Source organism: Oryctolagus cuniculus, chromosome 5, assembly GCF_051225735.1.
Source record: "Oryctolagus cuniculus isolate XC-2025 breed Fujian yellow rabbit chromosome 5, ASM5122573v1, whole genome shotgun sequence".
In the NCBI taxonomy this organism is placed as follows: domain Eukaryota; kingdom Metazoa; phylum Chordata; class Mammalia; order Lagomorpha; family Leporidae; genus Oryctolagus; species Oryctolagus cuniculus.
The window spans coordinates 58,943,983-58,970,421 of NC_142871.1; the positions used below are offsets into that span (position 1 = coordinate 58,943,983).

At 40.4% G+C, this 26,439-nt stretch overlaps 1 long non-coding RNA gene across 2 annotated transcripts in view; it reads right to left on the bottom strand.

Moving 5' to 3' along the window:
* LOC149126514 (uncharacterized) overlaps positions 1–14,074 on the bottom strand; it is a 33,670-nt gene extending 19,596 nt beyond the window's left edge. For both annotated transcript variants that reach the window (XR_016233796.1, XR_016233795.1), the window contains exon 1: positions 13,908–14,074. This is a non-coding gene — a long non-coding RNA (uncharacterized LOC149126514). The remainder of the gene's footprint in view (positions 1–13,907) is intronic.
* Between the last annotated feature and the right edge of the window lie 12,365 nt (positions 14,075–26,439).

Sequence of the window (26,439 nt, forward strand, 5' to 3'; positions counted from 1 at the left end):
CCCAGAAGTGAGAACGTATTGCAGGATTGACTCACAGGTCACAGAGTCTGGAAAGTTAACCATCTGCAAGCTGGAAAACGAAAGAGGGCAGTAACAGCTGCAGTCCAAGAAACCCAGAGTCAGAACCAGAGAGTGTGACAGCACCGTCTCCAGGCAGAGGCTAGAGACCTCAGATACCCGCGAAGGCCACTGGCCAAGAGCCAGAGTCCGAACGCTGAAGAATCTGGAGCCTGACGCCCAAGGGCGGCAGAGGAGGAAAACGCCCTGTTCCGGAAGGAAGTGGCCAAGAGAGAATTTCTGTTTTCTTCTGCTTTCCTTTTCCATCTGAGCCCACCCACTTTGAGGTTCTGCCCCACTCAGTTCTCTGACCCACATGCCTGTCTTCTCTGGAAACTCTCAGTAACGCTTTAACAGTTCTCAAGGCATCTCCGCAATGCAGGCAAGTTGAAGTCCAAAGTTGATACCACAGTGGTAGAGCTCCAATTAAATGCATGCACTCTTCTCCAGGGAACAAGCTCCTCAGGGAGCAGGAAGGACCTTGGGTAAAGAATAGTAACTTCTCTCCATTCAAGGCATGGGCCCCAAGACAGAGGAGCTTAGAGGGGTATTTTTGCAGGGGTCTCCTTATTTACACATGCATATTTTATATATACAAAGAGAATATATTATATATATTTATGTAAATATGACATATATATGAGAATACTTAAAAGTTTGTAGAAAAATGGAATTAGAAGATGTCTGGTACAAAAGCAATCATGAACTCCATATATTCAATGAGGTCTTCAAAAAGTTCATGGAAAACACATGTTATGAACAACCCATGCATGAGTTGCAAAATTTTTTCATAAAATTTGTTTATCTTTTCATTTCATTTTCCCTTTTTTCTTTTTAAACATGTTTATCTGTTTTCATTTACTTAAAAGGGAGAGAGAGAGAGAGAGAGAGCAAGCATCCATCTGCTGGCTCACGCCCCAAAATGCTTTCAATAGGCAATGCTTTACCAGACATAAGCCAGAAGCCAGAACCCCATTCCAAACTCCCATATGGATGTTACAAGTCCAGGAACTTGAACCATCATCTACTTCCTTCCAGTATGCATTAGCACAAAGCTGGATCTGAAGCAGAGTAGCTGAGACTGCAATCATCATTCAGACATGAAATGCAGGCAGCCCAAGACAGGGCTTAACCCATTGAACTGCAATACCTGCCCCTTCATTTCATTTTCCAAAAATGTTTTGGAAGTACCCTCGTGTGTGTGTATGTGTGTATGCTTGTGTACCCACACATGCACATGTGGAGAGTCTCAAGAGAGATTTAGATTTTAAAGAATTGATTCCTGTAACTATGAGAGCTGACAAGTTTGCTGTGCAGGCTGGTAGGCTGGAAACAGAGGTGGAATTTATCTGAGAAATCTTGATCTTTTTAATTGACTGAATGAGGTTCACTCACATTATGGAGGGTAATCTCTTATCACATTAGACAAAGTACTTTCCCAGTTAACAAGTAGATTAGTATTTGAGGAAACAACTGGGCAACATATTTTAGGCAAGTTGACACATACAATTAACAGCACAAGACGGCCTCGGTTCCCTGCACCTTCTTTCCCACCTTGGGGATTATGAGGCAGGATTGCAACAGCAGAGGCACTCACCAGCTGCAACGGGCCCGTAAGCTAAAGAGCAGGTAGGAGTATTTACAGGATTGCTCTTCACCTCCCCAACCCCACTATTTGTCAGAAGGAGTACATTTTATTTTCAATTTTATTTTTATTTAAGTGTTTTTACTTATTTGAAAGGCAGAGGCACAGAGAAAGAGAGGACAGAGAGAGAGAGAGTTATTCCATCCTCTGGTTTGCTCCCCAAATGTCCTTAACAGCCAGGGCTGGGCCAGATCAAAGCCAGGAGTCAGGAACTATTTAGGGCCTCGCACTTCAGTCATCATCCACTGCCTCCCAGGGTGCAAATTAGCAGGAAGCTGGATCAGAAACAGAGGTAGGAATCGAATATAGAATGCAGGCTTCCTAAGCAGCATTTTAACCACTACACCACTCACTCACCCAGTGGAGCACATTTTAACACAGAGAGCTTGTATGTTCCTGGTTCCACTTACAAATCTGACTTTTCAATGGGTGTGTAGCATTTTGCAGAAGAAATTAAGATGCATTGATTTTCAATTTTCCCATAATAAAATGAATGTGGTTCTTTCCATCATACATTTTGATCTTTTCTTATAGTAAAAGTAGTATGTGATCACAGAATATTTGAAGCTTCAGAAAAGTAGAAAGAAAATAAAAATCACCCTCCTAATCCTGTTACCCAGAGACAACTTCTAACATTTAATGTGTTTTCTTCATCTCAGATAATTGTCCTTAATTATATTTATTAACATAGTCACAGTATTTCTCCTAAGAAAAAATATTTTCACCAAAGAACTAAGATGAAAGATTACCAATTGCCTATTAAATGCATCCCAGCTTCATCTCAGTTGTTTTCCTCTTCAGAGTTCTGGTTGAGATGTTTCAAAGCAGTGGTTTTCTTTTGCATTTTCAATTTCATTTTATGTGCTTTTATGCACAACCAAGCAACTAGCTGTAATCACCATGGGCATAGTCTCAGAGCATATTTGGTACAGCACTAATTGGCTCCATACGTTTTGATTTCTCTAGCGATCTCAAGGAATTACCAAATGGAAGTGAAACATGTAGCCCTTCCTTCTCTTCCGATTAGATTGACAAAATATTAAATAGTCTATTTATGAAAAAATGTGAATGCCTACATCAGACCTTGTTTTCTTGCTCCCTGTCCTCTTCTATTTTGTAAGTGTTTATTTGCTGATTTTCATTTTATTTGAAAAGCAAAGAGACAAAGATCTTCTATCCACTGGTTTACTTCCCAAAATGCTTGTAACAGCCAAGTCTGGGCCAGGCTGAAACCAGGAGCCCAGAATTCCATTCCTGTCTCCCAAGTACTTGATCCATCAGCTGCCATCCCAGTATGTGCATTATCAGAAAGCTGTATAGGAAAAAGAGTAGCCAGGCTCCAGCCAGGCACTGATATGGGATGCAGGTTCCAAGTGGCAACTTAAACCACTGAGCCAAACATCAGCCCATATTCTGATTTTGGAAATATTTAAAAATTATCTTTTTTGTTCATCTAAATGTTAATACTCCTTGTGGGGGAATTATTATGCAATTTATCCATGTAGTGTTTATGTTTATAAGCTTGTATTTTTTTTTTTTTTGTCTCTCACTTTCCAGAACCTCTGTTTTCAGTGTCACACTGATAACAGAAAACATGAGTCCAAATGTCCAGGAACAATAAAATTCAAAGCGGCTTTCTTGTGTAGGGCTTTCTAACTCACAAAACTGACATTTTGGACAAGGAACTCTTTATCTTCTCCTCCAGCTCCTCTTCCTATGTTCCCTTTTTTAATTTAAGACATAACTACCAAGTATTCTTTTTTTTAAGATTTATTTATTTATTTGAAAGGCAGCATTACAGAGAGGCAGAGAGAGAGGTTTTCCATCCGCTGGTTCACTCCCCAGATGACTACAATAACTGGAGCTGTGCCCATCCAAAGCCAGGAGCTTTTTCTGGGTCTTCCACGTAGGTGCAGGGGCCCAAGGACTTGGACCATCTTCCACTGCTTTCCCAGGCCATAGCCGAGAGCTGGGTCGAAAGTGGAGCAGCCGGTACTCAAACTGGCGCTCATATGGGATGCCGGCACTGCAGATGGCAGCTTTACCCACTACACCACAATGCCAGCCCAAACTACCACGTATTCTAAGAACACAGACCTTGAACAGCTTCTTTACCACAAGGAAGGATCACAAGGCTCCTGGATCTATGCCCTGGTGTTTCAAGGAATCTCTTTGGGCTACCTAATTCCCAATCCAAACCCATCTTCTCTAACTCAAGTCTCAGGTTCCTCCTTCTACAATCACTTCTATGGTTTGAAGCTTTAGGTACTTTTTGTTTATTTTAATTCTGGCTTTAACCCTGGGTACTTTCTTTTGTTTTCCAAAGGTCAAGCTCCATATACTAAGAGGCAATGCCACTCCTAGCCAGACTCAGAAAAGCACAGCCCCGGAGTGTACTCAGGCTTCACATATGCCTAGAAAAACAGGACCATCTATTTACCTAAATCATAAACCACAAAATGATCCTAGACTCCACCCTCTCGTGCATTGCTTGTTAAGCCTCACACTGCCTATCCCCCCAACACACACACACACACACACACACACACTCAAATGTCAAGTTCTGCTGACTCTACCTCTCACAGGCTCCTGGAATTTATTCTGTCTTTTACATCCTTAGATACTGGTCATTGTGTTTAGGCCTTCATCATTTCTTAACTGCAATTTTGTAATTGTTTTCCTATCTTCAGTCAGGTTGCCTGGAAATAATCTCTAAAACAGAGATTTCTGTGCAGGAAGTGTATTTAAAAATACATTCAGAGGGCCAGCGCCGCAGCTCACTAGGCTAATCCTCCGCCTAGCGGCGCCGGCACACCGGGTTCTAGTCCCGGTCGGGGCGCCGGATTCTGTCCCAGTTGCCCCTCTTCCAGGCCAGCTCTCTGCTGTGGCCAGGGAGTGCAGTGGAGGATGGCCCAAGTGCTTGGGCTCTGCACCCCATGGGAGACCAGGATAAGTATCTGGCTCCTGCCATCAGATCAGCGCGGTGCGCCGGCTGCGGCGGCTATTGGAGGGTGAACCAACGGCAAAGGAAGACCTTTCTCTCTGTCTCTCTCACTGTCCACTCTGCCTGTCAAAAAATAAAAAACAAAAAAAAGAAGTTTATGGAAACTTTAAAATAAAAATACACTCAGAACAACATCAGAAAGGACGTTAGGGAAAGAGAACTGGACAGGAGAAGCTGGGCAGGGTCACAGACACAAGAGAAGCTCAGCTTATCCCACAGAGAGCTCTGATGCCAATACAGCTCTTTTGAGTTGTCATGGACTAGGGGAAAACAGCTGGCCACCACACAGGGACCAGTCGCTGAATCTGGGCTGCCATGAGGCAGGAGCCTTGCCCTGAAGGGACAATAGTGGCAGCACATCACAATATCCACTATAATTTCCTTTCTTGAAAAGTGGTCACCTGCTGTCTGAATGTCCAGTCTCCAAATTGGCACCATAGTAATATTTTTTAAACGTCAGTATGAAGACAGATATTAACCACTGTAAAAATGTTTCAATTCTTGGCTGTACTTTTCAGAGAAATCCCAGCTTGTCGGCATGCCTCACAAATCCAATGAGATCCATCCTAACATGTCTCTTGGGAAGTTAATCATATCAATATGCAAAATGTGTTTTACCTCCATTTATTCACTCCTTCTCTTCCATCTGTCTAGATGAACACTCTCAACTTTTAACCTGCTGAGACACATTTTCAAACTGTAGAACTATTATTCTTTTTATTTGTCTTTTTCTATATAAAACTATAGGCAATCCAACAGTGGGCCTGGGGAAAAAATTGTCAACTAGATTTGTTGTGTTTATTAACCAATAGGAAAGAATGAATGGTAATTTAAAAAGAAAATGTTAATGACTAGAAAATGTCTAAGTTTCTATAGAAACTATGGTTATAAAGTGAAACCTTCAATAATTATAGCAAAAACAACAACGTTAGACCATCTTAACCAGCCAGGGCCTGCCAGGTTTCTACCATGTATCATTGCTCACTGTCACAAAACTAAATGCTTGAACCATACCAGCCATTTGTCAGGGGGAGAAACTAAGCTTCATAGAAGTTCAATAGGGGCCAGCTCTGTGGTGTAGTAGCCTAAGCCTCTGCCTGCGGCACTGGCATCCCATGTGGGCGCCAGGTTCAGTCTCAGCTACTCTACTTCCTATCCAGCTCTCTGCTAATGACCCAGGAAAGTAGTGGAAGATGGTACAAGTCCTTGGGCCCCTGCACCCACATGTGATACCCAAAAGAATCTCCTGGCTTTGGCTTGGCCCAGCTCTGGCCATTGTGACCATTTGGGGAGTAACCATGGATGTAAGATCTCTATCTCTCCCTCTCTGTGTCTGTAACTCTGCCTCTCAAATAAAATATAAATCTCAAAGAAGTTCAATAATTATATCATTATAGATGTGACAAAACAGATTTTAATCCAAAGTTGACTAATTCTAGAGCCCATCCTCTTAAGATTTATTTTATCTAATTCTTTGGCAATGGGAATTTTCCCAAGGCGGATAGGAGGGGGAATAGGCAATTCTAATTTGGTTTAAACTATGTCAAGAAATATTTTTGTCAAATTTGAAAATGTTATGCTTATTCAATTATGACAGATCAGAGAGTTTGCTCTTCTAATGATCACTCACCATGAAGCAGCACCACATAGTCACTTAGCATGAAGAAGCAAAGGTCAAGGAAAGAAAATGTATTACTTTCTGGGGTCAAAAGTCATAGTTCAGTGAAGGAAATAAAAAGTTGTAGCTATATTCATAGCACTTATAGTTTATGTTTATTAAAAGCCATAAATCAATCAGAAAAATATATAGCCTCACATGAATTATATATGTGTGTTATACCATACATCTGTAAAGCTGAGTGCTGAGCTAAAAGCCTTTAAAAACAACGATACCTTCATACAAAAGTAGCTGACACTACTTTTTTTATGGTCTATGAAAACATGCCTAAAACTATGTAGGCAAGTGCAATAAAATGAAGAGAAATATGAGGAATCTAAAATTCTTTTAATTAGCAATAGAAAATCAATGAGGCAATAAAATCCTTTCCTTACAATGAATGAGATAAAAATGAACTTTTTTGAACATATAAACTTTACTGCATTTTGCCTGCCCAGTTCCTCTTCATTCTATGGACTCTACTGAGAGCATCACCCCCCCCCCAAAAAAAAAAAGAGATGGGATTTGTTCATTGATTCACGTATTTATGTAAGCTTTATTGAATGCCTACTATAAGAAGGTACCATAACAATCACTGGGATTGCTGTGATAAATACAAAAAAGCCCCTGATATCATATAGGTTATATTTTAGTGAAGGAAACAGAAAATAAATAATGATATGAACTAAAATAATAAAGAATAATGGGGTTGAGATAAGACAAGTTTATACAAGGTGATTGGGGAAGGCTTCCTTAAGGAATGGTAATTGAACAGAGGTCTGAATCATAAAAAGAAACTGAGAAGAGGTGGGAGAAAAATGCTCCCAGAAAAAGAGAATAGAAAAAGTACATTGTAGATGTAGGAAAACTTGTATGGCTTTAGTAAATTCCAGAGCAGTGTGCCTGGGTAGGAAGGACTGAAAAAGAAATTGGGAGAGGCACTAAGATGGTGAAATGGGGAGGGATCTTACTGCTCTAGTCTAGGGAAGATTGTTTAAAAAGGTGAGAGGGTGCAATCTTAGGGAAGAGTTAGGGAGAAAATGGCAGAAGAAACTCCATGGAAATTAGAGGGACACTGTGGACCTATGTGGAGAGTGTGGATGTACACAACTCAGGACTCAGCAGCCAAGAGCCTCAGCACCAGCTTTGAAGAGTGAAGTGAGACCAGACTGCAGCAGCCCAAGCCACTGGCAATAAAGCTGCAGGAAGAGCCTGGTGTGAGCCTGGCTTGGATCCCTGAGGGAGACAGAATACCTGCCAACCTAGAGGGAAAAGGTGGGGGGGGGCATGTTTTCATCTCCCCAACCACCTGGCATCGGCAGACTGTAACTAGCCAAGAGTGGCCGGGTGCCATTTTAGACATATGTTAACAGCTGCACCAGCTAATGTCTGCATGCCTGCAGCAAACTAAGAGGAGTTGCCTGAGTCTGGCTGAGAGAACTGACAGGGGGCTGGGTGATGGTAACTGTGGGAGCCTTGTGTGCTGGGACTGTAAAAACACTGGCTGTGTGGGAGGGAGCAGGGTGTGGCTAGGTCTCTGGGCAGTCACTGTGGGGCCTCCACATGCTCGGGGACTCCCTGATTCCCTGGTGAGGGTCATTGCTGCAGGTCTGTGCTCACACTGAGGACTGCATGGATCCTCTGTGTGGTTCTTGTGGCAGCATGGATGAATACTATAGCCACTGGGGCTAGCACCCAGGCTTTAGTCTCCTTGGAGGAGAGGAGGTGATCCTGAGACTATGCCAATAGAGCTGAACAAACCTCCCCTCTTATTTAAAAGGAGAAGAAGAAGGGGGTGGGGGGAGGGGAGGAGAAGGAAGAAGAGGAGAAGAAGATATTTACCATGACTAATTTGGGTGTCACCTTGGGCACTCCCCTCATCCTAGAGCACTGAACAGAGCTCCCTGGCCACACCCAGCACACACCTCAAGGTACTTACTGAAAGAGCAGACACTCCACTAATCCACAGAGGCATGGTACAAAGATAAAAGCCATCACAGGGGAAAAAAATAAACCAACAAATATCTCCACAAATACCTAAAAAAATGCAGCAATTTAGAAAAAGTTCCATGAACTGGTGAGAAGAATATGTATTCTGCAACTGTAGGAACAAGAATAAGGAAGACAACATGACACCTCTAAAGGAACACAACAACACTTCAATATGACAATGTGAAAATGCAGGGATTGAAGAAATTCCAGAAACAGAATTCAAAAAATTGATCGTAGGATTACTTAGAAGTAATCAGAAGCAAATCCATAAACTAAAGAAATTCATACATGACATGAAAAAAATTCTCATGAAATTGAGATTTTAAAAGAGAAATCAAAATGAAATATTGGAAATGAAGAATTCAATAGATCAAAAAAATGCAATGGAAAGCCTTAACAACAGAATCAGTGAGGCAGAAGAAAGACTATCTGATTTGGAAGAAAAATCTCTGGAAATTTTAATTAGACCAGAAATAAGAAGAAATTAGAAAACAAAACAAAACAAAAAGTATTAGAGATCTGTGCAGTACTAACAAATGATGCAACATACATGTCTCAGGAGTTCCTGAAGGTATGGAAAGAGAATGGATTAGAAGGCCTCTTTATTGAAATAATTATAGAAAACTTCCCCAATTTGGAGAAAAAAAGGGATGTCCAAGTACAAGAAGCACATAGAACTCCTAATAGACATGATCAGAAAAGATATTCACCATAGCACAATGTAGTCAAACTCTCCACAGTAAAACACAAAGAAAAAAATTCTACAATGTGCACAACAGAAATGCCTGATAACTTTCAGAGGATCGCCAATTAGATTCACAGTTAACTTCTCATCAGAAAACCTACAGGATAGGAGAGAATGACAAAATATATTACAAGTCTTAAGAGAAAAAAAAAAAACTGCCAACCCAGAATTCTGTATCCTATAAAGCTCTTATTTTTGAATGAGGGTGAAGTAAAGACCTTTGACAACAAACAGAAAGAATTTTTCACCACTCATCCAGCCTGACAAAAGATGCTTAAGGATGTGCTTCACAGAGAAACACAGAAACATGGTCAACACTATGAAAGAAGGTGAAGGCAGAAAATCTCCCAGTAAAAGTACAAAGGAAATACAAAGTAAATAATAGGAATATTTATGGAAAAATGGCAGGGCCAAGTCGTCACTTATCATTCGCCACCTTCAATGTAAATGGCCTCAACTGTCCAGTTAAAAGATAAAGAAACAAAATACATCTATTTGCTGCATACAAAAAACATATCTCACCAACAGAGATACCTGCAAACTGAAAGTAAAAGGGTGGAAAAAGATATTCCATGTTTACAGAAACCAAAAAAAAAGAGATGATATAGCCATCCTAATAGACTAACACAAAAACTGCTAAAAGAGACAAAAAAGGGCACTATGTAATGATTAAGGGATCAATTTCAACATGAAGATGTGACTATAATAAATGCGTATGTACCCAATTAAAGGGCACCCAGCTATTTAAGAGAAATATCAATAGATCTAAAGGGAGACATGGACTCCAATACAATGGTAACAAGGGACTTAAATACTACACTTTGAGCAATGGACAGATCAACCAAACAGAAAATCAGCAAGGAAACAACAGTTAATTGACACTATCGATCAAATGGACCTAACAGATATCTACAGAACTTTTCATCCTACAGTTGCAGAATACACATTCTTCTCACCAGTGCATGGAACTTTCTCTAGGATTGACCACATACTAGGCCATAAAGCAAGTCTCAGCAACTTCATAAAAATCAAAATCATATCATACATTTTCTCAGATCACAATGGAATGAAACTGAAAATCAACAACCAAAGAATCTCTAGAACATATATGCAAACACATGGAAACTGAACAACATGCTCCTGAATGAACAGTGAGTCATAGGAGAAATCAAAAGAGAAATCAAAAACCTGTTGAGGAAAGAACAGCCCTTGTCTAGACTGATGAGGAACGATTCTCCTAGATTTTTTATTCCATTCTTTAATTTCTTTCTTTCTTTCTTTCTGTTTCTTTTTCTTTCTCAGATCAAACAGGAGAGGGAGGAGGAAGAAGGGGAATGGGTGGGAGAGTGGGTGTGGTGGGAATAATTACTATGTTCCTCATGTATTTATGAGATACAAATAAACTGTTTAGAAATAGGTTTTTTTTCATACTATTTGTTGAATTCTTTACCTAGTATAGAGTTAATCTATGTATAAAGTTAATAGAAAATGGATCTTAGTTAAAAATAAGAATGAGGATAGGAGAGGGAGGAGGAAGAAGGGTAGGAATGGGGTGGGAGGGTGGATATAGTGGGAAGAATCACTATAACTATGTTTCCAAAGTTGTATTTGTAAAATGCAGGAAGTTTATATACCTTAAATAAAAGATTTCTGGGGGAAAAAAAAAAAGAAATTGAACATCACATCGTGGAAGACTCTGGAACCTAATCAGGGCTTTGTTTGATTTTGGAGTTTTCAGCAGGATAGTGATAGAATATGGCTGTTAAAGAAAAAACTGTGGAGCAAGAGTGATGGCTTGAACCAAAGTGGAAGCAGTGGAGGGGGTAACAGATGGTCAAATTCAAAGAAAATATTCAGCATAGAACTATTGCTGATTATGTGGCTATATGGTACCAAGGGAAAATTAAGGCTAACTTCTGGGTTTTTTAATTTAAACAATTAGGCAGAAGACAATGCCATTAACATGGGAGTAGCTGTGGGAGGAACAGAGCAGGGAGAGAGAAAAGCAGGTAGAATGTAGAACAGTTCCAAGGTTCCCAGGCTTCCAACAGGGGAGTCTAAATAAATAATTAGATATATGAATCTGAACCACAGAAAGGAAGTTAGGGCTAGAGATAAGAACTTCAAGAAACCTTGGCATGAGAAAGACTAGAAGTGATTCCTTAGATTGGGTAGGCAGAAAAGAAAGGCCAATCAAATACAAAACCCTGGAACACTAACACTTAGTAAAAAATTAATGCATATTTATTAAATCCTACTATTCACTGGAAACTTTTCTAAATACTTGACCTAATCAGCTTACTTAATCTTCACAACAAAAATACTAAGACATAAAAACTATTATCTTTATTTTATAATTGAGGAAAGTGAGGCATCATTAATATGCTAAGAAACTAGCTAGTACATAATAGATTTGGGCTTTTAACACAGGCAGTGTTGCTCTTTGAAGCAGAGAAGGAGTCTTCAGAAAAAGAGGAAGAAAGAGCAGTCAGTAAAGTATAAAAAAGATAAAGGAGTTAAGTTAGACAAAAAATCAGACTGAAATATATTCAAGGGCTGAAAGTCATTGGTGGTCTTCACATTAGCTCATAAGAGGACCAAAATCCAGAATGACAATTGATTAAAGACAGAATATGCGGCGAGGATGTGGAAACACCAAGGAAACATGGCTTTTGAGAAATACTCCAAAAGTGCTCCTCATATAGAATGTCATATGGAATGTGTTCCCTATGCAGCATGTTCAGCATAGTAGTAGAGTTCAAGCCACATATGTTTCAAAATTTAGGGGTAAAAATATGCAGGGTCTTCCTCTAACTGCTTTCACTTTCTTAGTAGAATGAGAAGCAAGCTCAACCTAATGGAAAGAGAATGTTTTGAAAACAGAACAGAATATGTGAAACAGCCCAAGGGTTATTATCCAGATTTTATAAACAGTAAGAAATGAAAAGTTTATAAATGGCACATAGCTTTAACCAAAGAGAGATAAATGTGTACATAATTCATAAAAATGTATACACATGCTTTTAATTTTTTTCCTTTTTCTTTAAAACTATTATTATATTCTGCTGTATGAATGCTTTTTATAGAAATAAAGCAATTACTAGAGAATAATGCCAGTTGACATGCCTTGGAAACATTAACATTGAACATGATACTCCAGAAAACCATCATTGAACAGCCGTCAACCAAAACCTGTGCAAGTCTTGCTTTAGAAAACTGATAGAAACCTGCTCATTCTACTTTGCAACTTCATGGTTGCAATGAGAGACCTCAAGGATGAAGAAAAGGTGCCACAGTATTTACCATGACCAAGCAATTTAAAAATGATGTAGAATATAAATAAGGTAAATCTAAATAAAAATCCAAGGAGGAAGGAGGGAGACAGGACGGAGTAAGGGAAGAAATCTGCTGTGAATCAAAATAATTATTTATCAAATCAAAGAAGTATTTAACCAGTGTATTGGGGGGGTGCATCTGATACTGTCCATATGGGGATTTTTGTTGTAAGGAAGTTGTACAAATTTCTAGGCACAATCTGACTTCTGTGAATACAGACAGATTAGTAATAGTACCTATGATGCTGTTACAGGTGAAACAATGGCAGAGAAAATATTATTACCTCAGTTCTTTGTCTGACATGGAAGAAGAATTTCCAAGCGGACAAGCAGAGAGATTTAAAACCAAGATTTATTAGAGTCAAAGACTCTAATAAAAAATGACATTCAGTTACAAGATAGGAACAAAACTCATCAAAAGACCTGATTTGCCATCTCTTATCCCATCTGGCTTGCTCAAAGAACCATCAGAAGGCTGGGATAGGTAACTTGTTTACAGTAAACTGAGAGCTCAGAAGGATGAAATCACCACTCCCTTGCTATTCTTATGGTAAAATTGGAAGTGTTCAAGGAGTGGCCAGCCAGGCCCTTTTGACCTCGCTAAAGACAAGCCATGGGGGAAACCAAGCACTCTGCACCCCAGTTCCCACTGACTGCCCTTAACCCATCTGACTTCTCAATGCCAACAGTTGTCTGACAAAGGAAGCCACTAAGCATCAGCCCTGCTGAGGCAGCAGACGTGGGGTTTCTTTCCCTACTCTTGAAGAAATCCTGTACATCAGCAACAGCTGAAGCAAAATCGGCACCTCGCTCTACTGATTCAGAAGCCCTGCCCAACAAGAATCATAGTGATTGTCTAGTCCAATCAAAGCATCTTTCTCGGGAATTTTAAAGTGGTAGGAGTTTTAGTGTGAAATACAGAAACAGCTGTAATTAGTAGCAGGAGTAGAAGATTAAAAACATCAAAGCAGACATAAAGCAATGGAACCATAAAGGAGCTAAATTACAAATATGCAGAAACTTTGAATAAGCAAAACGTATATCATGGGGTAAAGTCATGCATAGAGAATGGTAGTTAAGCATAAGTGGCAAAATCAGAGGGAAGCAGAGAATGAAAGAGGGCCCCAGGAAATACTGTTCCCCAGAGCAGCCTTGAAACCTGTGAAATCGGAGAAGACCCCCTAAAATTCACACTAAAATGTGGCCCCTTAAAGTTCTCTAGAAATGCTATCCGGGGTGCCACATGTGCTACTAGAATTTGGGGTGCCTTACAATTTCACCACAGGCTTATTACTAAATCCCCAATATTAATAAGCCCGAGAGGGTTCTTGCCTAGTATTTAGAGAAGAATTCTAAATACTGGCACAAATAGACGAGGTAGCATGGTATGTTTTAAGCTTTTATTTAGTGAGAAAGATGCATAGGAGAGTGAGAGCTTTATTTAAGAGAGAGAAGTGAATGGGGGTTCATACCGAGCACGAGGAACCAGTCACCGGATGAGCATCTAGGCCAGGAAGCCTAAAGCACATGGCCCGAAGGCCATGCGCCCTGGAGGCGCGGGGCTACAGCAAGCCCCTTCCTGGCAAGAGGCCAGGGAAAAAGAGCAGGCTGGGCCACACCGTGTCCCGGCTTTTAACCCACTCCAAAGGGGAGTGGTTAATTAACCTGATTGGCTGGTGGGCACCCAGCTGTGGCTAGGTAGGGGAATGAGGCCACTCAGGGGCATGGCAAAGGCATCAGGTAGGGGCATGAAGTCACACAGGGGCGTGGCAAAAGCGTGGTCTTCCAGTTCACAAATTTAACAACTTTAACCTGTATGCCTGCCTGTGGGAAGCAGGGCCCGTCTCCCACAACATGGCGCCGAGAGGCAGTACAAGAATGCGGAATTGAAAGTTACAGAACATGGCTGCTAGAAGTTGCAGGAGCTGATCCAACCTCTGATTGGAAGAGGACGAGGACGGCGCGCTTAGCGCGTGGACAGAGAATTGTTTTAATGAAGAACACCTGATTGGTGTGATGACTGCAGGAACGCCAGCAGGGCACAGATTGGTGGGAGAGGACTATAAAGGGGGGATAGAGCAGGACAGTTCCTTTGTTCGCTCCCAGCAGCGTCCGGTATTGTTCATCCGCGGGCGGAGGAGCGACACCTGCCTACTTCACCTGGCTGATCCTCACTTCTAGCACAGCCTCTGGAAGTTGTGGCTGAAGCATGGCTCCCATTTCTTTTGTGCGACCCAGATATTCTTAGTCTTTGTTAATCCCATTTCCCTTACTGCCATACTAGTAGCATTGTAATAAATTGCCACTTTTTGAGATAGCCTGATAGCCTGAAAAACACATATTCTAACTATGCACTCACTCAATTTTTGAATGGTTCCCATCTTTCCCTCAATAGCTATTTAAAATTGCAAATGTATGACAATATTCTACTTTGTGAAGCAGGCAGTGCAGAAATGGAGGAAAAGATGAGAAAAGAGAGAATCATGGTAGGCAGCATAAAAAAAATGGGACATTGGGGTTTGAGTTCACAGAGGACCGGCAGGTTTGATAACAGGTTTATGGAATTATATTGTCTCATATTGCCATTAGGCATCTTTTATTTTCACAACTAATTAACCTCTAGCTATGGGTACAAATTGCCCCAAGTAGAGAGAGGTTAGTTGTTTTAAATTAATCTTATGTTTCTGAATTAGGGTTATTAATGAGGCATAAGCAATCTTCCTAATTCCTTTCAGCCCTGCGTGTTTTCCTGCCATCTCGGCTCAAATAAGTCACTGATTATTTTCTCAACCTATTTCCACCCGCCTCATGACACACGTTCACCACAGATTTGTTCTTCAGAGATTATAGCAGTAAATTGATCGACAGATTTAGTTTTCTGTTTGATGAAACTCAGTATTTCATGAGAATATGATTTTATTGGTGACAGCACTGTGGAACAGTAGGTTAAGCCTCCACCTGCAGTACTGGCTTCCCATATGGGCACTGGTTTGTGTCCCAGCCACTCCTCTTCTGATCCAGCTCTCTGTTATGGCCTGGAAAACCCATGTGGGAGATCCAGAAAAAGCTCCTGGCTCTGATATAGGCAGGCAGATAGCATTAAATCAATTAGATTTGTGAGCTGGGAGACCATGCCCCATGTGTGATCTCAGGCCTCTACCTGACCTCACCAGAATGCTACCTGCCAATCAGATATGTAACCACACCCCTTTGAGAGTAAATAAAAGGCCTGGAGCATGGTAGGTCCCTCCCTTTTTATCCCAGGCCTCTGGGCACTCTGCTTCTGGCGCCTGCTCTCTGCTTTACCGCCCGCACACTTGCTCCATGTGGCTCCAGCCTGCTCTCTGCCTGGTTTCTTAGACTTAGTTTCTAGACTTCTTTTTCCCCTAAATAAAGCCCTCACTTTCTTGTGCATTTCTTTCACTGAATAAAACGTTAGAAAGTTACCATGTCATCTGGTTTATTTTTGAGCCGATATTCAGAATTCTTATCTGAATAGATGGCGAGAACCCACCAAAATTGTTAATAAGGCTGACTGTTTCTTTTCTTTTTATTCCTTCCTCTCTTCCTTCTTCCTTTCCATTCTTTCTTTGATTTGGGTGGAATGGGATGGGTTAGAGGTAGTGAGAAAAGTGGTCTTAAATCACTCTTATTAATCAGTGTAAATACTAACCCCTTGTTCAGTTGGAGGAACCCTGGGCTACCTCATTTACAGTACTGGCAGCACCTGAGGCACACTCAGCACAGTCAACGGGAAGTGGATGAGGCCAGCTGGCACTCTGGTGCACTGCATTAAGCTGCCACTTGCTGGCATGCCATATTATAGTGTCAGTTTAAGTCTTGGCTGCTCCACTTCCAATCTAGTTCCATGTTCAAAGAGCCTGGGAAGGCAGCAGAAGATGGCCCAAGTACTCAAGCCCCTACCATCCACGTGGGAGACCTGAATGAGGTTGCTGGCTACTGTCTTTGGTCTAGACAAGCCCTGGTTATTGCTGCCAGTTGGGGAGTGAACCAACAGAGGGAAGATATCTCTCTCTCTTTCTCTCTCTCTTTCAAATAAATGAATCTTTTAAAAAAAAAAAAAACAGGAAGTGAAGAAGATGAGAAGGGAAGCAAGATGTGAAGGCACTACAGAATATTCCTAAATCCATGAAGGAGTGGAGAGGGGCTATCCCAGGAAGTGTTTTTGCTAAACATCTGGGGAAACCAGCAGCATTCTGCAAATGAAGATTCATGGCTACCGGCCTTTCAGCTGGAGGTGTGTGACAGCCAGGGGACACCTCTAAGGGAAAGTGTCAAGGTGCCTGTTTTTTTCCCCAGGGGAGTGTCTGACTCACCATAGTATTCTGTTGTTGAGGACCTTGAGCCGGGGGAAAGCGGGACCTTCACCTTTTCCAGTGTTCACTGATGTCCGGGGCCCCAGCCCTTCAGCAGGGACCCTAGCCCAAACCTGGTAACATTGAGATAAATCAGAAAAAAAAAAAAAAAAAACTGGGAATTTTTACATATTCATTTGCAAACCACCTGTATTATCTAATAAAATCTAAAAAGGGTAGAACCCCCTGAACTTGGTAGAACAAAGCCGGTAGGGAGGACAAAGATCTTTAAAGGAGTGCTTAGCACTCCTGATATTCATCTCACATATTTCACTGACACTGAACATTTATCCTTTTAAAAAGGTCTTGCTTGGGCTCCTGCAAAGCCATGCCAAGTACTCATATCTGTCAAAGCTCACTATTCTTTCCATGCCTTTTATATCCCAGTCAATCCTTCTGTCATACCCAAAGTTGAGACAGAGGAAATATTTACAGGCACCCTGTCAACTACTTCCATGTAGATCAAATATCTGACAATGCCAACTCCTAAACGTTGATTCTGAGAACCACACCCTCTCCAATATATGGTTAAGAGAATCCCACACTCAGAAGTCAGTGACACATATTCATGTATTTACACCCAGCTTCACTTGGCCTAGCGTCTTCCACTCCATCACAAGCAGACATTCATAGACAAACAACACATCTTAGTCCATTTTGTGCTGCTAAAACAGAGTACCTGAGACTGGGTAACTGATAAAATACAGCGTTTATTTATTATGGTTCTAGAGGTTGGGAAGTTCAAGACTGAGGGGCAGAAGACATCATACGGCTGGTGAGCATGCAAGCAAGAGAAGGAAGGTGACTGAACTCACCTTTTTATCAGGAACCCATTCCCACAATAACTACCTATCCTCCACAATAGCGGTGTAAATCCATCCATGTGAGCAAAGCCCTCATGATGTAGCTACCTCTTTAAGACCCACCTCAAACACCAATGTGTTTGAGGATTAAGTTTCCAACACATGAACTCTGGGGTACTTCAAACTATAGCACAATGATAAATGCTTCTTTAATATAGACTGTCAAATTATTTATCTCATTTGTCTGGAATATTCTCTTCACTGTCTGGTGTATTGTATTGTCTGGTGTATTCTCTTCACTGTCTGGTGTATTGTGACTTTGACATCTCTCAGCTTTAACACAGTACTCAAAGAAACAAAGGACATTACTTATAGCTCACAGCATCTCTTATAAATTTTTCCCCTATCCTGGACACCAAGAAGCTACTAAAGCTAAAGCTGCATCAGATATGGGAAAAGGTGGGGCCAGCACCATGGCTCACTTGGTTAATCCTCCACCTGCTGCGCCAGCATCCCACATGGGCACCGGTTTCTAGTCCCAGCTGTTCCTCTTCCAGTCCAGCTCTTTGCTGTGGCCCGGGAAGGTAGTGGAGGATAGCCCAAGTGCTTGGGCTCTGCACCTGCATGGGAGACCAGGAGGAAGCACCTGGCTCTTGGTTTCAGATCGGCACTTCCTTCTTCTACCATAAAATCTTCACAGCTGGCATCGCAGCTCACTAGGCTAATCCTTTGTTCTAGTCCCGGTTGCTCCTCTTCCAGTCCAGCTCTCTGCTGTGGCCTGGGAGGTCAGAGGAGGATGGCCCAAGTGCTTGGGCCCTGCACCCGCATGGGAGACCAGAAAGAAGCACTCTGGCTCCTGGCTTCGGATCAGCATAGCTCCGGCCTTCGTGGCCATTTGGGAGGTGAACCAACAGAAGGAAAACCTTTCTCTCTGTCTCTCTCTCTATCTATAACTCTACCTGTCAAATAAAGAAAAATGGGAAAAGGTATACTCTCATACACTTCTATTCTCATACCCTACTCCTATCTCATCCCTGAATGTTTTAAATTTCAATTATTTTGATGTGAGTTGAAATGAATGAAACTCTAATGACTCCATCATCTACATTTATATTAGACAAGTATGCAATCCAATCTACCTAAATATGCATGCATTCTTAAAAAGGTATTACTAATGCACCATGCAAAAGAGAACATCTCAGAATAGGAGACTTAGAGTGATGTACCTAAATCTGTAACTATTTACAACACTTAACAAACAGGTGAACTTACCTGGAATCATCAGGCAGTCCATTTGAGGTCAGAGAGTCTCTAAAATTTTGAAGCAGAGAACACTATAATAGTAGGGATGCTTCTGACTATTCCCCATTAGTGTTTTTAGGAACTTGCATTTATAGACCTAATGCTTTCTTGCTTTACAAAATAAGGCGATAATTCTCAGGAAGCTTCCAACTACTAGTAGGATTTAGGTATTCAGATCAGGTCTACGCCGCCTGCATAGATACACAAAGCAAAAAATTCAATCTCCTTATACTCTAATTGCATGGAATTATAATTCAGTCTTGAAGTTTTAATGAAAAGAAGCTCTTATAGTCGATTAAACTCATATTTTTTTTTTTAAACTGTAGGCAGCCCTTGGACAAATCAAGCCCAGTCTTGGCTTGTGGAGTTCTTGGGATAAGAAAGTCACATACTCCCATCCTGAAGGATGATAATCAAGAACGCTCTGTTAAAATTATCTGTGCCACCGGAGGCCCCGATAAGTTGCTTATTTATGTTGTTATCTTTTGTGCTTCTTTGTGCTGGTTATGTATAAACACCACCTAGACATTGGAATAAACGAGCCTTGATCAGCCCTGTTGTCTTGGCTCCATTCTCTGTGATCTCTTGTCCCTCTTTTCAGTCCCTCTCCCTCCCTTAGGTTCCGTTTGACTGGTGCGGCTGGCCCACACATTAAACAATCATAATGTAAAAGTTTCTAAGTCACAACTAAACAACCTGAAGAGATCCAATACAAATATTTTTCAATTCTTTTGAAAGATATCAATGATTAGCTCTGATAAACTGAATATCCTGAGGCAAAATGTCAATATTCCCTTATCAACTTATGTGATTTTGTTAAACAATTCATAAACACATATGTCCCAATCAGAAAGCCAACTTCAGCAACTTATTTGATGGATACCTATTAAGTTTTGAAGCTATTTTGGGTTGGACATTTCACTATCACCAATATTCAAAATATTTATTTTGCTCTATTGAGGCTGTAGTATTTTCTATTCCAACATCCTTGACAGTTTTGATCCTAATTCTGTCTGTCCAAGTGAGTTTTCCAGTTGAAAGCATTAAATTCAGTTAAGTGCTGTCCGATTTCTATTCTTAAAGTGAGCTACCAACCTTGTTGCTATAAGCTGGTTATTTCAGAGTAAAAAGGAGTGAAACAGCAATGGAAAGTGTGATTCTCTCTGCCTGTAATAGCCACAGTTTAAACTGAGGTGTATGAAGAACATAGTATTATATATATTTTGAACTAAGAAAAGAAATTGCTCCGAAACTTTTTCCAATGATATATCACTGTTACTAAGACTACTGCATCAAAATAGCTCCCTTGTGAGTTGACATTTCCCATCCATGGCCCAATTGGTTGACCCAGGAGGACTAAAACCTTTCCCTGGAATATTCTTGGACTGACACTTTAAAAGTAGGTCAATCTTTGGTGACAATATGATACAGAAAACTCACAAACTATTGGTGGCTTATATTTAACTCTTTATGGAGCAAACTAAAAATGATGATGGTGACATTCACAGCATCAAAGCTGAGATAAGTTGTAGGTCAGTAGCAATAAAGTCCCTGATCACAGTTACTTTTGAGAATCAACTGCCTCTCTGAATGTTGATTATTCAATTCTTCCATGGATTCAAAGAGTTAACTTTGAGTTTGATTTTGGTCATTTACAATACAAGGAATCCTGCCTGGTATTTAAAACTTATTTCTATAAAAAAGTTTCCTACAAAAATAGTCACTAAAACTTTGATTTGGCTGGATCTAAGTAGGATAAGAATTAGTGTCTCCTTTTCTGAAGGCTGAGGCTTTGGAATCCAATGGCTTATTATATATTTGTACATTTTCATCAACATTTACATTTTTGAAGGGATTGGACTACCACTTTTTAGCTCTTGGGTTCAGATCAAGTGATCACAGAGCCATATAGAAACTATAGAAATACATAGAGCTCAATAGAAAATTCTATCATACCTATCATATAGTGTTGGCTAATTCCTTCAGTATTCGTGATCATGAAAGAAATAAATCAACCACTGAAATTTGACAAGGAACAACAAGACAAGTGGTATAGATTAAAAAAAAGAAGAAGAACAAAAAAGTAAGGGGCCAGAGCTGTGGCTAAGTGGGTAAAGCTGTCACCTGCAGTGCCAGCATCCCATATGGGTGCCAATTCAAATCCCGGCTGCTCCACTTCCAATCCAGCTCTCTGCTATAGCCTGGGAAAGCAGTAGAAGATGGCCCAAATCCTTGGGCCCCTGCACCCTTATGGGAGACCCAGAAGAAGCTCCTGGCTCCTCGCTTCAGATCAACTCAGTTCTGGCTGTTGCGGCCATCTGGGGAGTGAACCAGTGGATGGAAGACCTCTCTCTTTCCCTCTGTGCCTTTGCTTCTCTGTAATTCTACCTTTAAAATGAATAAATAAATCTTTAAAAAAAAAAAAAGTAAAGCCATAATGTGAGACTTCTGAAGATCAGATCATGATATAATTTGATGAAATACAGCAAACTGTCTCATCCTGAATTAGTGGTCTGAAAAGCAAACTATTGGCTTCCAGAAGCTGAAATGACTTTTTTCCACAGGATCTAGAGTTATTAAGAATAACTAATTCCTTGGTACTTCATGTGTACCTACAGGGAAAAAAGGTGATAAACTCTCCCATTAAGTAAATTGATTTGAATTCCAATTAAACACGGCAAATTAACCTTAGGCCCCTCTACCTCCTTGAACCCCATTTAAGTGATAGTTAAGGGGGAATAAAAAGATACAAAACTAAAAGGTAAATGGAAAGTTTCAATAAAATTTTTGAGGGTGGAAAGAGGAACATGAACAGAGACCTCGTAACTATCTTAGAAGCCTAGAGAATTTTAAGTGCTTGCTGAGGGGTTACTCAGAGAAAATGAGCCTTCACTACCCCCAGTGCCTATAAAAGGGTCAAGGCTTGAAGATTCCAGGTAAGTAACTATTATGTGTGAAATTGAACATTGGTTCATTGATAGTCTAAATAGAAAGTTGGATGACTCCGCTGTCCTCCTCAATCAAATAGCAAAAGTAATCATCCCTTCAGTGATTTCCCAAAAGAAAATGAAAGATGTGCTCTTTGAGGAAACCCAATCAGAGAAGGCCCAGACTGAAGAATTCAGGATCACAGCAAAGTTTAAGATTAAAATGGGAATTAATGGAAGCACATAATGAACTGCTGGACTGGAAGGCTTTATTCTGTCCCTAGAATTCTTCTCTGGAGACATCGAATAGCTCTAGATAAAAGATACTCACAAGCTGATTATGAGGTCCTCAAAAAAAAAAAAAAAAAAAAAAAAAGAAAGAAAGGAAGGAAAGGAAAGGAGATAAATTATAAGCACATCCTACAGTGAATTCCATAAAGACAAACACCTTGATGTATATGTACAAATTCCAGTCAACTTTTTAATGATTCATTCTAAATTATGCATAGACAGCCAAGGATCGCCAGATGTTTGAAGAAATCTTACAACATCAAGATGCAAACCAAATCACATAAAAGACATGCAGAAAAAGAGAGAGAGTGAAATCAGAAACAAGTAACTTAGTCCTATGATTAATAAGCTCTGAGAGATCAGGAGAATGGCAAATGCTCATGGAGTTCTTGCTATGGGTCACAGAGTGTTCTAAGTAAATTGGATCATTGAATTTCAATTCTGTGATGAAAGTCTTACCCTGTTTTGCAGTTGAGGAAATTTAGTAACTTGTCCAACTTAATGCAACCAGAACAGGGCACAGCTGTGATCTGAATGCAGATGAGCTGGCTGAAGGTCTACCTCTTAACCACACTGTACAACACAACAATGTAAGAAACTACTCTTCTGTCAATGAAACACGTTTCATCAGTTTGAGAACAAGATAGAGCTCTTATAAATGAAAATATGATAATCATAATTAAGGTTCCCCCAAAGAGTTGAAAGAAAACACAAACAGGTAAACTGAAAAAGATAATAAAATTAGGACTCAGTACATAAAGCACAGATGATCTTAAACGCCCTCAGAGAGCAAAAGGGAACCCATATAGAGAGGAACAGGAATCCACATTGCGTTGTTTTTCAAGAGAAGCACTGAGTTGCAATCAAGTCAAATATTTTGTACAAAGACTTTAAAAACTGGGAGGCCGAATTCTCTGGAAAAATAGACAAAAAAGGAAAATAATATCAGCCCTTTATTCCCTCTGTTCCGTGTGCTCTGCTCTACCACAGGCCAGATAATGTCTCCACCATGGGGATGAAGGAGCCAGGGATAAACACAGTGTTCATGTTTCCCCTGTGGCCGTTCTTGACTGAACTCCGTGCTCTGGAAGGCCTGAAACTCCGGAGAAATCGTGTGAATCTCTAAGTCCTCTCTGAACAAGGTGTCTGTTCCATTGAGGGCTGGCTTGGTGAACTATACAATTGTACAGTGAGCCACGCTCATGACAGCCCTGCATGTGGTTTCATGCACTGCTGCCATCATCTTTAAATTCTTAACAATATTATGTTACACCTTCTGTTTTGTAAGTGGACTCTAACAGGACGTGACCATGAAATTCAAGTGCTCCAGCAATGAGTTAGTTTCACAAAGCTCAAAGGACAGGATAAGGGTGTTGTATTCATGACTGAGTAAACAAGATCCTTGGCAGTCCCAAAAGTCCACTTTACATTCAACCCAAAACTCAGAAAAAATGCAACAGTATTGGAGGAGCATGCCTGGCTAAGGACCCCATCCTATCCTTTCTTTCTCAGGTTACATCCTTGTGATATCCAAGCACTTAGACTGAAAGTGATAACACATAAGGAAAGGAAAAAGGAAAGGGTAGCCAATATTCTTCACATAACAAGAAAAAGATAAAAACATCCAAATTATTTTGAGTGAATTTCCCACTATTCTGATAAGACCAAAACACATTTGCATGTATAAAATACAAATTGTGCAATTTCAGTGACTGCATGCAGTATTTACATTACAAACTGGTATTGTGCATCTTAAAGATGACTGGTAAAAATCATGCTTTAATTTAATTTTTAACTCACAGCAGCATTAGCAAATAAAAAAAAAAACAGTATGACAAGTTGAGAAAGAGACTATGGAATAAAAGAAAAAACTATATTTTAGGATATTAATGATATTCTTTTCCTGTTTTTTAAAAAATATTATTTATTTAAAAAATCAGAGTTACAGAGAGAAAAGGAGAAATATTGCAGCTGCTGGTTCATTCCCCAGATGGCTGGAATGGCAAGGGCTGGGCCAGGTCAAAGCCAGGAGCCCAGAAACTTCATCCAGGTCTCCCACATGGGTGGCAGGGGCTCAAGCACTTAAGCCATCTTCTGCTACCTTTCTCAGGCCATTAGCAGGGAACTGGACCCAAAGTGGAACAGCCATAACACAAACCAGTGCTCATATGTGATGTCAACGTCACAGACAGCCCTTTTGGCTGAGCCACAACACTGGCCCCTTTTCCTGCTTTTTAAATAAGAGGCCTCACATCTTCTTTATCCATCAAGCACCAGCAATTACAAGAGCAGTAGGCTAACAGCATTTTTGTTTCTCATGACCAAGACTCACAAGAATGCCCAACTCTCACGTCACCTGTCCTTTAGAGAGAGGTGTGCTTTGTTCAGTGCTCCCCCACACACTAAGATTGCTTAGAATAGAGGCAGAAATTACTCTTCCTTGGCTTACCTACTCTTCCAAGAAGTAACATTCTTATTATCACAAGTTCAATTGCGTTGCCTCACTTAGAGAAATGCAGATTTAAATTTTGTGCTAGAATTGAAAATATTTAAGGAACTCAATAACGTTAATCAGTTCAGGATTAGCTGTTTACAGCCCTTGTCTCTATTCTTGAGGAACAGTGTTTTTTCTTCATACTATTTGTTGAACTCTTTACTTAGTGTGGAGTTAATCTTATGAGTATAAATCAAACTGAAAATAGGTATCTGTAAAAATTAAGAGTGTCAATAGGAGAGGAAGGAAGAAGAAGGGTAGGAGTATGGGTGGGAGGAAGGTTATGGTAAGAAGCATCACTATGTTGCTAAATCTGTTTATATGAAATGCATGATATTTGCAGACCTTAAACAAAATTTTAATAAAGAAAATCATAAACCAAAATATACTCAATGTCCAAACCCAGATGAATTTATTTGACTGTGATTTTGCCATTTCTTAAAACTGAAAATTATATTTAGGCCTTATAATACTGTCTTTTATTGTATATTGTATATTATTATTGTAAAATATATGCTTTAAATGTCTTTCCAGTATAGACAGGAAGGGAAAGGAATTAAAATTGCAGCAATCAGAAGCAGCTGTTTAGCTTAGCAGTTAAGGTATCCACATCCCATATTGGAGTGCATGGGTTTGATTCTCAGATCCAGCTCCTGACTCCAGCTTCCTGCCAATGCAGACCCTATGAGGTAGCAGTGATGGCTCAAGTAATCAGTCTCTTGCCACACCCATGGGAGAATTGGACTGAGTTCCTAGCTTCCAGATTTGGCCTAGTAATCCTTATAATAGACTACACATGTGATAAATTTATGTAATACAGGATCTGTAACTAAATTACATAAAGAACTACAACATCAATAAGAAAAAGACACGGGCCAGCGCCATGGCTCACTTGGTTAATCCTCCACCTGTGGCACTAGCATCCCATATGGGTGCCAGGTTCTAGTCCCAGCTGCTCCTCTTCCAGTCCAGCTCTCTGCTGTGGCCCGGCAAGGCAGTTGAGGATGGCCCAAGTGCTTGGGTCCTGCACCTGCATGGGAGACCAGGAGGAAGCACCTGGCTCCTGGCTTCGGATTGGTGCAGTGCACTGGCCAAAGCAGCCATCTGGGAGGTGAACCAACGGAAGGAAGACCTTTCTCTCTGTCTTTCTCTCTCTGACTGTCAAATAAAAAAAAAAAAGACAACCCAATCAGAAATGGGAGAAATGACTTAAGTAAGCCCTTAAGATTCACAACAAGAATCATGATTGAGTAAATTAAAAGCATAATGCAGTACCACTAACGTATCCCCAAAGGAAGAAAATATCGTGTGTGTAAGATTGGAGAGCAACCAAAATTCTCATATACTCACTGATGATGGGAGCAGTAAATTGACACAAACGTGTTGGAAAACTGTCAGTCTTTTAGGACCCTCTGCACATAAAATATGTATGTGCATATGTTCACCAAAGGGCATGACAAAGAATGCACTTTTCATAATAGCCCTAAACTGGGAGATACCCAAATGCCCATCAAAAAGCAAGTGAAAAGTAGATGGTGGTGTATCCGCATAATGGAATACTCATATTTAGTTATGGTCCTCAGTGTTACTCTTCAGAAGGAATAGGCACAACTATTCAACAGCACAGGAAACCTTCATAAACATAATACTGAGCAAAGGAAGCCAAATCAGAAGAGTAGATACTGGTTTCATTTATCTCAGCTTCTTGATTGTTTCTTGGTGTGGGTGTTCACATGGGCAGGTTCATTTCTTTTTAAATTGTTAAACTTTACACTTATAATTTATATACTTCTCCATATGTGTGTTAGACT